Source organism: Nicotiana tomentosiformis, chromosome 11, assembly GCF_000390325.3.
Source record: "Nicotiana tomentosiformis chromosome 11, ASM39032v3, whole genome shotgun sequence".
Lineage (NCBI taxonomy): Eukaryota > Viridiplantae > Streptophyta > Magnoliopsida > Solanales > Solanaceae > Nicotiana > Nicotiana tomentosiformis.
In genome coordinates, this window is record NC_090822.1 from 6,494,720 (window position 1) to 6,508,637 (window position 13,918).

At 43.4% G+C, this 13,918-nt stretch overlaps 1 long non-coding RNA gene across 1 annotated transcript; it reads right to left on the reverse strand.

The window, feature by feature from the left end:
* Positions 1-1,851: 1,851 nt before the first annotated feature.
* On the reverse strand, positions 1,852-2,871 carry LOC138900730 (uncharacterized). Its single transcript, XR_011411958.1, has 2 exons — positions 2,641-2,871; positions 1,852-2,222 (listed from the first exon to the last, which is right to left on the reverse strand). It is a non-coding gene; the product is annotated as an uncharacterized lncRNA (long non-coding RNA).
* Positions 2,872-13,918: the final 11,047 nt, after the last annotated feature.

A 13,918-nucleotide genomic window follows, 5' to 3' on the forward strand; every position in this document is an offset into this window, starting at 1 on the left:
GAGAAAAAAATTGTGTATTTGAGTTAGTCGAGAAAATATTTTTGGGAATATTTTTGTTAGTTTTGTGAAAATCTACCTTTGATGTCTTCGGTTTCCAACTTTTTTAGTTTTTGAAAAGTTCTTAAAAATCATTTTCGGCAAATTGATAGGCATATTTACAATTAGAAAGGGAATGCTTAATCCTTTATGCTCTTTCCTTGTGCTTATCAATACTATCTTCTGCAGTTATATTTCTAACCTTTCTCAAAAAATTGTTATAACATTTAACTGTTTTATAATTGTGGAGTTTGAGTTCCCTTACACACGATTATTTCGTTCTATACTTATTATTTCCAATCAGTATAAGTATCGAGTAATTATAAATGAACAACTTTTACAAGACAAGTGTTGTGAACAACTTCAATGCTATCTAATAGATTGAAGAAGGTATTGCCAGAAATCATTTCAGTTAATCAGAGTGCATTTGTAGCAGGGAAGTCTATTGCCCAGAATGTATTTATCTGACAGAATTTGGTTAGGCTGTATAACAGAAAGCATACTAACAGCAACTGCATGATTATTTCGTTCTATACTTATTATTTCCAATCAGTATAAGTATCGAGTAATTATAAATGAACAACTTTTACAAGACAAGTGTTGTGAACAACTTCAATGCTATCTAATAGATTGAAGAAGGTACTGTCAGAAATCATTTCAGTTAATCAGAGTGCATTTGTAGCAGGGAAGTCTATTGCCCAGAATGTATTTAACTGACAGAATTTGGTTAGGCTGTATAACAGAAAGCATACTAACAGCAACTGCCTGATAAAGATTGACTTGAAAAAAGCATATGACACTATTGAATGGGAGTTTGTGGAAGAGATGTTGCATGTACGGGATTTCCCACACTATTTCATCCAATTGATTATGAATTATATCACAACTGCCAAATACTATATTGCAATTAATGGAGGCTGTATGGAAATATAGCAGGTAGACGAGGGCTGAGCAAGGGGACCCTATCTCTCCTCTTCTATTTGTCATATGCATGGAATACTTTACAATAATAATGAATCAGGTGGCAAAACATCATGAGTTTGGGTTTCATGCAAAGTGCAAAAGTCTTAGGCTGAATCATCTATGCTTTGCAGATGATATGTTATTATTTAGTAGAGGGGATTTTCAGACTGTTCTCCTTATGCTGAGGGGACTAAAGACATTCTCCAATGCCTCTGGATTATGCACAAATGCAGCAAAATCAAATATCTTCAGTGTGAGCATGCAATACCAATGTGAGGCAGACTTGCTAGAGCAGACTAGCTATGCAAAAGGCACTCTGCCTTTCAGATATCTTGGAGTACCAATCTTAGCGAGAAAACTACTAGTGGAATAATAAAAAATGCAATTAGTTGAGCAATGCGGTTGTAACCGCAATAATAAAAAGAGTTGTGTTGAGCAATCTTGTGTCAGTTGCGGTGGTTACTATTAACAACAAAAAAGGCCGCACCATTGCATATTACGACGATTTTGATATTCTATAATGGCGGATTTTTGGGAACCGCTGTAATATACTTGTGGCGGACGGGATTATGGCGCTTTCTTAAGCTGTCGTAATTGAGTATTCTGGCGGTTTTAAACCGCCGTTACACTCAAAAATAACCGTTACAAATCACATTTTTTTTTGTAGATCTACATATATGAGTTTTGCTAACCTACTGCATAGTTGTAATGAGTTTTGCTAATCTACTACATAGTTGTAGTGTGTTTAGAACGAAAATAGGAAAGGCAGATTGCAAGTAGCTGAGAATACTGTAATGGTCGTGGAGATTAATAAATTTTTTCTTCACCAAAAAAGTGTTGTGAAAATTAACACACTATTAAGTAATTATCATTTAAAATCATTGGAAGAAATATTTTCATTCCAACAGCAATCTCAATTCATATTCTCAAAAGAAATGTCTTTTGCTGTTACAAGATTGAAATAGAAAGAACGTACATGTGTCTAGTGAAAACAAGGCTAAAAATGATCAAGAGAGAATTATAAAGCTAAAAATTCAACTTCTTATATATAATCTAATAATTGAAAACCAAGCCAATCAATCATCACAAATACATTTTTCGTAGTATATCCAGGTTGAACATTTTTGTAGCAATCTTGTCTCTTTTGTACTTGACGAAAATTGGAGTTTCACATTTCCACATGAAACTTGTAAGCATTCCCGTCCATAAATAATACCCTTGATCTGCACTGTAAAAACTCTCAAACCACTTGTTCTATTTTCCTTAGTGATGGCATTAATAACCTCATCATCCCTTATCTTGATGGGAAAATTACCAAAAGTTACTTGTATCAACTGCTGACGATAAATGTCTAATATATTCACCCAAATAATATTTCTTCCATAGGAAATTGAGACCATTACGTTTTTGTACTTAACGTGACGGGAACTAGGGTTTTCAACGACGAAATTGATAGTCAAGTTTTGAGCGGAAATTAGGGATGATGAATCCGGCAATGAGGAGGAAATATTAATATTAGAAGCTGTGATTGCTTCAATGAAAAATTTGGGATAAGATTTTTCGACAGGTGTTTCCCATGCATAAAGAAAATAAACTAAATCTATCCACATGAAACAGAAGCAAGAATGAGTAGACATGTACCTTGAAAATTTTCACCATTGTTTAGTCCATTGGAGGGCTTAATTATTGGCTTGTTCTTCCTTTGAAAACATAACTTGGCTATTGGGAGTAATTATGTGAGGAACCGAATGCGTAGTTATTTCTGTTGTTACGTGAGACCGTGAGAGAACGGTTTTGGCTATTGGGAATAATTACGCGATGAACGATTAAGACTGAGGCGTAGTTATTGCTATTGTTACGTGAAAGGCGGTGAGAGAACGGTTTTGGGACGATCCTCACTAAAGGAGTATAATATCAAAAACTTAGAAGAGAGTTTAGCACTTAGTGTTAGGGGTTTCAAAAAGAAAAAAGTTAAAAACAATTATAGCTAGTGGGAATTGAACCTATGACCTTACAAAGATTTTGAACCCCTAATCACTAAGCTAACAATTTTGGGCTATGTCAACGGGATTCAAAACTTAATATTATTTTCCCAAAAAATGGATAGAGTTGAATTTATACGCAGTTCCGAAGATATGTGGTACAACTTAATACAGAATGCTAGGATAAATTAAAGGATGAATATAGGTTGGAGGAAACGTAATCCAGGCAAATCAATTATGAACAGTGAATTTAGGATTTTACAAAATAGAATCAATCTAAGAAACTAGAAAGATCACTCTTTGCTTATAGAGGAAATAATACAGTTTTTGATAGTTTTCGTCTCCAAAAAAAAAAGGATCGCTCCAAGAATGATAAACAAGCCCTTTTATAGTGAAGGAGTTTGGCTACAAGTATAATAAAATAAACATTTAGTGGAAGACCCATGATAAATCAGCTTTTCCATAATTTCTGCCAAGATTCCCTCTAGTGGGATTACAACGGCTTTTGTATGCGAGCTCGATCTTGCTTAGAATCCTCGATTTTGGTTCAAGCTTGATTTCGGCTCGAACTCGTGATCTTGGTTCGAGCCCGATCCTGGTTCGAGCCCTCGGATGGATTCCAGGTCGATGTAGGTTGGTTTTTGAATTATCAGTACGATAGATCTACCCGCGCCATGGTTCGATTCTTGTTCGAGTTTGATTATGATATCGATCTCAATACGGACCGGCCTCCTCGGGCTCTAGGTTAGTTCGTGCCTTCCTTCGGGATCTTACTTCGATATACCACCCATCGAACCGTATCGGACATGCCAAGGCTGAAATCCATTTCGACCGTATACAGATAGTCCCCTCGTTTCTCAGAAAGAAATATGACGAGAAACGATATGATTTTCAACGGCTCGATCGGATTATATCTTGTCGATTCCATCAAGTTCGACCATGACACACATGATAGCTGTCCTGTCGATTTAGTCTTTCAAGGCATTTAATGCATATCAGGCAGTGGTCGGCCACTGCTGATAATGAACCGCCGTCGCTTTGAACCTATAAATAATTATCACCTTTATCTTTTACCATTTTGCATCTTCTATCTTCTAAAATTTCTCAATTTCTTCTTTATACTCTCCAGCCTACCAAGAAAGCTGTGATTTCTTTCCGAAAAGACCCCTCAATTCTACCAAATCTCTATCATTTTCTTCTACTCCTTATTTTTGAATTCAAAAATGGCAAAAATATCGCAAATCGTTCCTCAGAAAGAAAAAGCTTCATCTTCACATTGTATCGCCAATGAGACACCGGCGGAGCCACGGCTAGAGGAGTGTGTCCTCGAGGCGTGCGTCCTTACTTCAGATTTTAAAATTGATAAAAGTTCATCGGTCCCTGGCCGGTGTGAGCCGGTATCGAGGTATATGTGTTCGATTACTGAGAAGCACCTCGATCTTTTAAAGAAGGACTGCAATTGGGGAAAAAAAGAAGTGATAATACCTACCCCTGACGAAGACATTACTTCTCATGTGAAAGGGTTTTTGAACGTATATACTTACCCTTTCACTTTGGGTCCCCTCGATTCCGTCGTTATCGACTTCTGTCGACAGTATCAGGTAACCTTAGGCCAGGTCCATCCTTCTTTATGGCGGATGGTTATTCTGATCCGATATTTTGTGAGCAAAATCGAGGGGATGTCGTTCACCCTCGATCATCTTATCCGGCTGTACCGTCCCCGACTTTTTCGGGGAGGGTTAATAAAACTCCAGCGTCGGGCTGCCAAGGCTTTGTTCTCGAGTATTGACGAGGACAGGGACCGGGGTTGGATGAGAAAGTTTGTTCGAGTAAGGACTTCGGACCTGATCCCGATTGAAAAGATGCCCTTTCCCGAGGAATGGAATTTGAAACGTAAGTGTGATTTTGCTGTTGCTTCTATTTTGTTCTTTCATTTGTTCTCTTATCGACACTCCTCTTTTCGTGATGTAGCGATTCCCTGGATGCCCGGAGCGGTTCCCGACCTCAAGAATTGGGTATGGGATCTTGTTTCGACTTCCACATACGAAGAACTCTCATGGCGTGATTTGTCTAAGGGTCGGTGGGAGGCAAAAAATCACGGTAAGCTCATTTCTCAGACTCTGACGAGGCATTTCTCGATATTTTTTATAAGGTTTCCCATATGCAGGTTTGGGTAAGGACGCGGTCTTGAGACCTCTGTCTAATAAGGAGGATGTCTCGACCTTCGTTCCAAAGCCGGCGAAGGAAAATAAAAGGAAGAGAGCTTCGTTGCCCGACTATCCAAAATTGAAGAAGAGGACGGCTCGTAAGCCGAACAAGAATGTTATTCCTTTGACCGTAGAATCCGTTTTGCGCCTAAGGGATGAAGAGGAATAAGAGGAAGAGGATAATGAGTCCACGCTGGCGGTCCGGACGAAGAGAGCCACCGATGCTTCAACGCCGACTGGATCAATGATGCCCTATGGGGCTCCGTCTCGAACTGAAAATATACCGGAGAGAGGTTCTGGTAGAGTCCCCAAACTATCGAATGTCGAATATGCCTCTCATCAAAATCAACCGGCAGGGGTTACACTCGAAGAGCCCTTCGAACCCCTCCAAGCCGAGGGGAATGCTCCGAGCGAGTCACTTGGGGTAGCAGCGATCGAGGACTCGCCTACCTTTCCCGCTTTTTTCGCAAGGGTGATTCGGGAAGCTCAAGCTCTGGGGATCCTCGATCTAGGTAGGCCTCACGATGAAGAGGATCCGTTTCGTGACCTATTTACTGGTATCGAGGATGTTGCTGGTGCCGGTGATGAATCGGAATTTTTTCACGGTTTGCGGCAGGCTTTGAACCAGGTGAGTCTTTTAAAAATCTTTTTGTTGGTATTGCCTTTATGTTCGTCTTTCGTCAACTTCGTTTCTTGTTCCTTTGTAGGCTGTGGCGGTCCATCAAGAACAATGTTCTCGTTCTTAGAATGAGCTGCATCGATACGCGGCCGACCTGAAATGTGCTACCGATGAGAGGAACTCTCTCAAACTTTCCTTAGGGCAGAGAGAGGAGGAAATAAAAGATCTCCGGGCAGAGCTGTCCAAGGCTTATCGAGACCAGGATGATTTGTCTGAGCAGGCAATGATGCTTTTGAAAACCTATTGGTTCGATACCAGAACGGTAGCTAACATTTCGGTCTCACAGCTGCAGCAAACAATCGAGATGATAGGGAAGCTGCGTGAGGAGGTCGATGTGATAAGGATGGAATCCTTGCGGTGGAAAGAAGGTATGGACCGCTTTGCTGCAGAAAAAGAGACTGCTCGAGCCCAGTTATCATCGTCTGAAACCCAACTTCAGAAAATGAAGGAAAAAGGCCTGGTTCAAGCAAGAAAAATTGAGGAGCTCGAGGCTCGGTTGGCCTCAGTACTCGCCAAGGCTGAATCCGATGCTGAAACGGCAAAGACTTATGCGGATGCGCTCGTGGCCGTCTATCGGGCTGATGCTGAAGCTTTCCAAGTTCAGGCAAGAGAGGCAGCCGAATCTGCCAATGGTCGGGCGCATTGGGTCGCCAAACTTGCTAAGTACCGATCTAGGAGAGAAACTCTCGAGGAGATTCATGCTCGTGGCTTCGATCTCACGGAAGAGATAAAAAGGGCAAAAGAACTCGAAGCTGATGCTGAAGCTCTGGTTTCCGATGATGATGACGACGACGATGGGAGTAAAAGCGGATCCGAGAATGGGGGGGGGGGGGGACCTAATAAAGAAGAGACCGCTCCCGTTTAAATTTTTTTTTCTTTTTTTGAACAGCCACCTATGTAGATAAATTTTGTATATAGGCATATCTCTATGTATTAAACCACTTAATCAAACTTGAAACTCGTGGTCTCTGCAACCGAGCGAGCGTTTATTCAAACTTGGGGCAATGTAGCCCTTTAGACTTATTAATTGTCAACGATTCGATTTTGAAGAGAATATAGCCTGTGGGCGTGACGGTCGAGCGAGTGTTTGCTTGTGCTCGAATTGATGTAGCCCGTAGGCTATTTGGTCGAAATGAGAGTTTGCTCGAACTCGAAATAAAAAATAGACCGTAGGTTTGGTCGAGTGAATGATTCGAACTCGAATTGATGCGGCCCGTAGGCTATTTGGTCGAGTGAGTGTTTGCTCGAACTCGAAATGAGAAATAGCCCGTAGGCCTGGTCGAGTGAATGATTCGAACTCGAATTGATGCAGCCCGTAGGCTATTTGGTCGAGTGAGTGTTTGCTCGAACTCAAAATGAGAAATAGCCCATAGGCCTGGTCGAGTAAATGATTCGAACTCGAATTGATGCAGCCCGTAGACTATTTGGTCGAGTGAGTGTTTGCTCGAACTCGAAATGAAAAATAGCCCGTAGGCCTGGTCGAGTGAATGATTCAACTTCGAATTGATGCAGCCCGTAGGCTATTTGGTCGAGTGAGTGTTTGCTCGAACTAGAAATGAGAAATAGCCCGTAGGCCTGGTCGAGTGAATGGTTCGAACTCGAATTGATGCAGCCCGTAGGCTATTTGGTCGAGTGAGTGTTTGCTCGAACTCGAAATGAAAAATAGCCTGTAGGCCTGGTCGAGTGAATGATTCGAACTCGAATTGATGCAGCCCGTAGGCTATTTGGTCGAGTGAGTGTTTTCTCGAACTCGAAATGAAAAATAGCCGGTAGGCCTGGTCGAGTGAATGATTCGAACTCGAATTGATGCAGCCCGTAGGCTTAATTGGCCGAGTGAGTGTTTGCTCGAACTCGAAATGAGAAAATAGCCCGTAGGCTTGATGGTCGCGTTATATCTTAATTCTTCGCATGTTATTACACGCCCGGGTTCGGGCCAATTTATACGAGCATGGCTCGCTTCGGCCATTTGGCTCTTTACAATTTTCCTATCGGGACCCTGTTGTTGTGAAGTAACTCTCTTACGGGGCCTCGGATATCATTATAAATGCTGCACGACCAGTGATTGCCTCATTAAAAACCTTGCCGAAAAACCCATTTGGGATAAAACCGGTATAAGGAAAAAAGAGTGCAACGTGTGCTTTCTGATGAGAGATCCGTCCCTTGTTTGGACTTCTGCAGGGGTCAGTTTTGAGATATAAACGAATATGGAAAGGTTGTACCTTAACAGTAGTACCGTTTTAGATGGTATACATTCCAGTTTCTTGATAACTGTTTGCCGTTTATAACGCCGATCCTGTACGACCCCTTTCCGATGTCCTCGAGTACCTGATATGGTCCTTCCCAATTCGGTCCTAGCTTCCCTTCATTCGGATTTCGGGTATTGATGGTAATTTTTCTCAACACTAAGTCCCCAGGCTTGAAATGGCGGAGCTTGGTTCTTCGATTATAATACCTTTCGATTCGCTGCTTTTGGGCGGCCATTCGGACGAGGGCAGTTTCTCGCCTTTCGTCCGATAGTTCGAGGCTTGTGTTCATAGCCTCGTTATTTGATTCTTCCATCGAGAATTGAAATCTGGCACTGGGTTCACCAACCTCGACTGGTATCAATGCTTCAGATCCATATACTAAGGAGAACGGGGTCGCCCCCATACTGGATTTTGATGTTGTCTGATATGCCCAAAGAACTTCGGGTAGGATTTCTCTCCATCTCCCTTTAGCATCGTTCAATCTCTTCTTTAAGTTTTGAATGATGATTTTATTCGTTGATTCGGCCTGCCCGTTCCCACTGGGGTGGTACGGCATCGACAGTATCCTTCTTATCTTGTGGTCTTCGAGGAATGTTGTTACTTTGCCGCCAATGAATTGCTTTCCATTATCACATACTATTTCGGTGGGTATCCCGAACTGGCATATGATATGATCCCAAATAAAGTCTATAACTTCTTTTTCTCTTATTTTCTCGAACGCCTGTGCTTCAACCCATTTAGAAAAATAGTTAGTCATAAACAAAATGAATTTGGCTTTACCTGGGGTCGATGGCAGAGGGCCGACGATATCCATTCCCCATTTCATGAAAGGCCACGGGGATAGGACCGAGTGGAGTTGTTCTCCGGGCTGGTGGATCATTGGTGCGAACCTTTGACATTTATCACATTTACGAATGAATTCCTTCGTATCTTTGCCCATATCGATCCAATAATACCCTGCTCTGATTATTTTTTGGGCTAATGTGTCGGCTCCAGAGTGATTCCCGCAAGTACCCTTATGCACTTCCCGTAGGACATAATCGACATCCCCCGGACCCAAGCATACCGCCAATGGTCCGTCGAACGTTCTTCGGTACAGTATTCCATCTGATGCCAGAGTGAATCGAGCAGGCTTGGTCCGTAGGGTTCTGGAGTCTTTAGGGTCCAATGGGAGTTTTTCGTTTTTCAAATATTCGATATACTTGTTTCTCCAATCCCAGGTTAAGCTTGTAGAATTTATTTTGGCGTGTCCTTCTTCGATTACCGATCTCGAAAGTTGAACTACATTCCCCGAGCCCGTATCAACTACCTCGACCGATGACCCCAAATTTGCCAGTGCGTCGGCCTCATTATTCTGTTCCCGTGGCACATGTCGTAAAGTCCATTGTTTGAAATGGCGCAAAGTGATAAGCAGTTTATCTAAATACCTCTGCATTCTACGTTCTCAAACTTCTAAAGTTTTGTTTACTTGACTTACCACCAGCAAGGAGTTGCAGTTGGCTTCAATGATTTCTGCTCCCAAATTTCTAGCTAGCTCGAGACCTGCAATCATGGCTTCGTACTCGGCCTCGTTGTTAGTCAACCTGATAGTTTTAATAGATTGTCTAATAATGCCACCCGTGGGTGGTTTCAAAACTATGCCCAGCCCGGACCCCTTTACGTTTGAAGCCCCATCCGTAAAAAGGATCCATACCCCCGATGATGTACCTGATTTTAACAGTTCTTTTTCGGCTTCGAGTACGAGGGCTGGTGTGAAATCGGCCACGAAGTCTGCTAGGACTTGAGACTTGATGGTTGTGCGGGGTCGATATTCTATATCGTACCCACTGAGTTCGACGGCCCATTTGGCCAGTCGGCCTGATAACTCGGGTTTGTGCAAAATATTACGAAGCGGGTAAGTAGACAATACGCATATGGGGTGACATTGGAAGTATGGCCTTAACTTCCTTGAGGCGCTTATCAGTGCAAGCGCCAACCTTTCTAGGAGCGGATATCTAGTTTTCGCCTCTCCTAAGGTTCGACTTGTATAATAAACTGGGAATTGCGTACCTTGCTCTTCTCGAACTAGGACACCGCTTACGGCGACTTCCGATACTGCCAAGTACAAACAAAGTTTCTCATCGGTTTTTGGAGTGTGAAGCAGTGGTGCGCTTGATAGATATCGTTTTAGTCCTTCTAATGCTTGTTGGCACTCTGGGGTCCAGGAAAAATCGTTCTTCTTTTTGAGTAGAGAATAAAAATTATGACTACGATCGGACGATCTCGATATGAATCGGCTTAGGGCGGCAATCCGACCCGTTAGTCTTTGCATGGCCTTCACGCTGTCTACGACGGTGATGTCTTCGACAGCCCTGATTTTATCGGGGTTAATCTCTATTCCCCGATATCATACCATAAAGCCGAGGAACTTGCCCGAACCGACCCCGAAGGCACATTTTTCGGGGTTGAGCTTCATTTTGTATTTCCTCAGAATCTCGAACGTTTCCTGCACATAAATTAAATGGTCTTCTGCGCGCAGGGATTTGACTAACATGTCATCAATATAAACCTCCATTGATTTTCCTATTTTTTCTTCGAACATTTTATTCACTAGGCGTTAGTAAGTGGCCCCTGCATTTTTTTAGCCCGAAGGGCATCACATTATAACAATACGTTCCATATTTGGTGCCAAATGAGGTTTTTTCCTGGTCCTCCGGGTTCATCTGTATTTGATTATACCCGGAATAGGCATAGAGAAAAGTGAGGATCTAGTGGCCGGCCGTGGCATCGATCATGCGATCGATGTTGGGCAATAGAAAAGAATCTTTGGGGCATGCTTTGTTCAAATCCTTATAGTCCACGCACATTCTAAGTTTGTCCCCTTTTTTAGGGACTACAACTATGTTGGCTAACTATTCGGGATATTTTACCTCCCAAATGGACCCTATTTTGAGAAGTTTGGTTACCTCGTCCTTTATGAAGGCGTTCTTTCTATCGGACTGGGGTCTTCTTTTTTGCTTCACCGGTCTGAACCTATGGTCCAAACTTAGCTGATACATCGCTATGTCCATCGGGATCCCTGTTATATCTAAATGGGACCAGGCGAAACAATTGATGTTATTGATAAGAAATTGAACGAGTTTCTTCCTGAGTTCAGGGCTTAACCCCGTTCCCAAGTATACCTTTTGCTCGGGCCGGCGCTCGATTAATATGACTTGCTCTAGCTCCTTGATCGTTGATTTTGTGGCATCGTAGTCATCGAGAATTACGAAAGATCGAGGGACCCTTTGGTCCCCCTCCTCTTCGACTTTCTGATTGTCTGGTTGGGTTGAAGTCGCTGTCTGTGATTGCTATTTGGTGTCCCGTTCTCCTTCCGGGCCCGATCCTTTTATCGGCAAAAGTGAGGACATTGGTTTGGCTTCGTCGACGGCGAATATTTCTTTTGCGGCTGGTTGCTCTCCGTATACCGTTTTGACATCTCCCGATGCCGAAAATTTGAGGACCTGGTGTAGGGTCGAAGGCACGGCTCTCATGTTGTGGATCCATGGCCTTCCAAAAAGGGCGTTATACCTCATATCGCCTTCGATCACATGAAACTTTGTTTCTTGGATAGTTCCGGCCACGTTTATTGTTAAGGCTATCTCCCCTTTGGTGGTTTCGCATGCCATATTGAACCCATTCAGGACCAGAGTTGCAGGTACGATCCGATCCTGCAGGCCGAGCTGCTCTACTACCTTCAATCAGATGATATTGGCCGAGCTACCTGGATCGATCAACACACGCTTAATTTTAGTTTTATTTACGAGTACGGATATTACCAGTGCGTCGTTGCGAGGTTGGATGACCCCCTCTGCATCTTCATCACCGAAGGACAAAGTCCCCATGGGTGCGTAATCTTGAGTCCGAGATCGCTTTTCCCTCACCATCGATGTTTTTGTGCGCTTAAGCATCGGTCCTCGGGGGGTATCGGTGCCATCGATGATCATGTGGATAACGTGCTGTGGTTCTTCTTGCTCGTTCTGCTTGCTGAAATCCCTACTTCTAAAATGGCTCTTTGCCCTATCACTCAGAAACTCCCGAAGATGCCCTTTGTTAAATAGGCGAGCTATTTCCTCTCTTAGTTGCTTGCAATCTTCTGTTCTGTGGCCATGGGTACCATGATATTCGCACGTTTGATTGGGATTTCTCCGGGCAGGATTGGTTTGCATTGGTCGAGGCCATTTAGTGTCTTCGATGTGTCCGATGGCCGACACGAGAGCGGATGCGCCAACACTGAAGTTATATTCTGATAATCGAGGTGCTTCTATAGGCTCGGCATATTTGTCGAAGCCGCTCTTACTCATAAGCCCCCGAGAATTTTGTCCCCGATCAATTCTTTGACTGTTTCGAACTGCGTTGCGTGTTGAACCGTTATTTACTCGATCGGTGACGTACGGTCGATATCGGTCTCTATTTGACCTTTGCTCTCTGTCGATCTGCTTTTGATTAATAACTGCCCTGTTCTGATGAACAGGTCCATACGGGGTCCCCGACTGATCATCCTCGACCCTAATTTTCGATTGATATCGGTTGTCCACATCTGCCCAAGTTACCGCCGGATACTCGATCAAATTTTGCTTCAGCCGATGTGATGCTGTCGAACTTAGCCCGTTCAACCCTTAGGTGAAAGCTTGTATGGCCCAGTCGTCGGTGATCGGGGGTAATTCCATGCGTTCCATTTGAAATCGGGATACGAATTCCCTCAGCATCTCTCCCTGCCTTTGCTTTACTTTGAAGAGCTCTGATTTTCTCGTTGCAACCTTTATGGCTCCAGCATGCGCTTTTACGAACGAATCTGCTAACATGGCAAAAGAATCGATGGAATTTAGTGGTAAATTGTGGTACCAAATCATAGCTCCTTTCGAGAGGGTCTCCCCGAACTTTTTCAATAGCACGGATTCGATCTCATCATCTTCCAAATCGTTGCCTTTTATGGCACACGTGTAAGAGGTGACATGTTCGTTAGGATCGGTCGTACCGTTATATTTGGGAATTTCGGGCATACGGAACTTTTTGGGGATTGGCTTCGGTACCGCACTCGATGGAAAAGGCTTTAGTATCAATTCTTTTGAATCAAGCCCTTTTACCATTGGTCGAGCCCCCGGGATTTGATCGACCCTGGCATTATACGTTTCCACCCTCTTGTCGTTGGCTTCGACTCGTTTTGTGAGTTCCTCGAGCAATTTAGTAATTCCGGGAGTAGTCCCCGATCCCTGCTCGTTAGATTTTACTATGGCAGGCTCTGTTCTGGGGGTGACCTCTCGAAGTAACCCTTGCCGGACCTCTCGAAGTGGATTGGAAACCGGCCTGCTTTGTGCTTGAGTTTGGCTCTGTAGCCGAGCTATCGCTAATTGCTGGGCTTGCAACATATCGAAGATCATGCGTAAGCTGGCCCCGATCTCCTCTGGGTTTTGGGTGTCTTGGGCTACGGATCGAGCACCGCCCTGAATGCTTCTTTCCGGTTCGGAACGCTGGTTTGCTTCCAAAGCAATTTGTGAATTGACATCTAGTGGTGTTTCGGCTCGAATCTCGGGTAGTGCCAAGTTGTTGGTTTCATCTTGAAGGCCAGCTTCGTAATCGGTCGGTGAAGCCATTCAGTCGGTGGCTATTCGTAGCCGAACCTGAATTGAAGGTGTTTTCGGAAATAAGTGACCACTGTTATCCTCGGCCCCACGGTGGGCGCCAAACTGTTTTCTCGAAAAATGGATAGAGTTGAATTTATACGCAGTTCCGAAGATATGTGGTACAACTTAATACAGAATGCTAGGATAAATTAAAGGATGAATA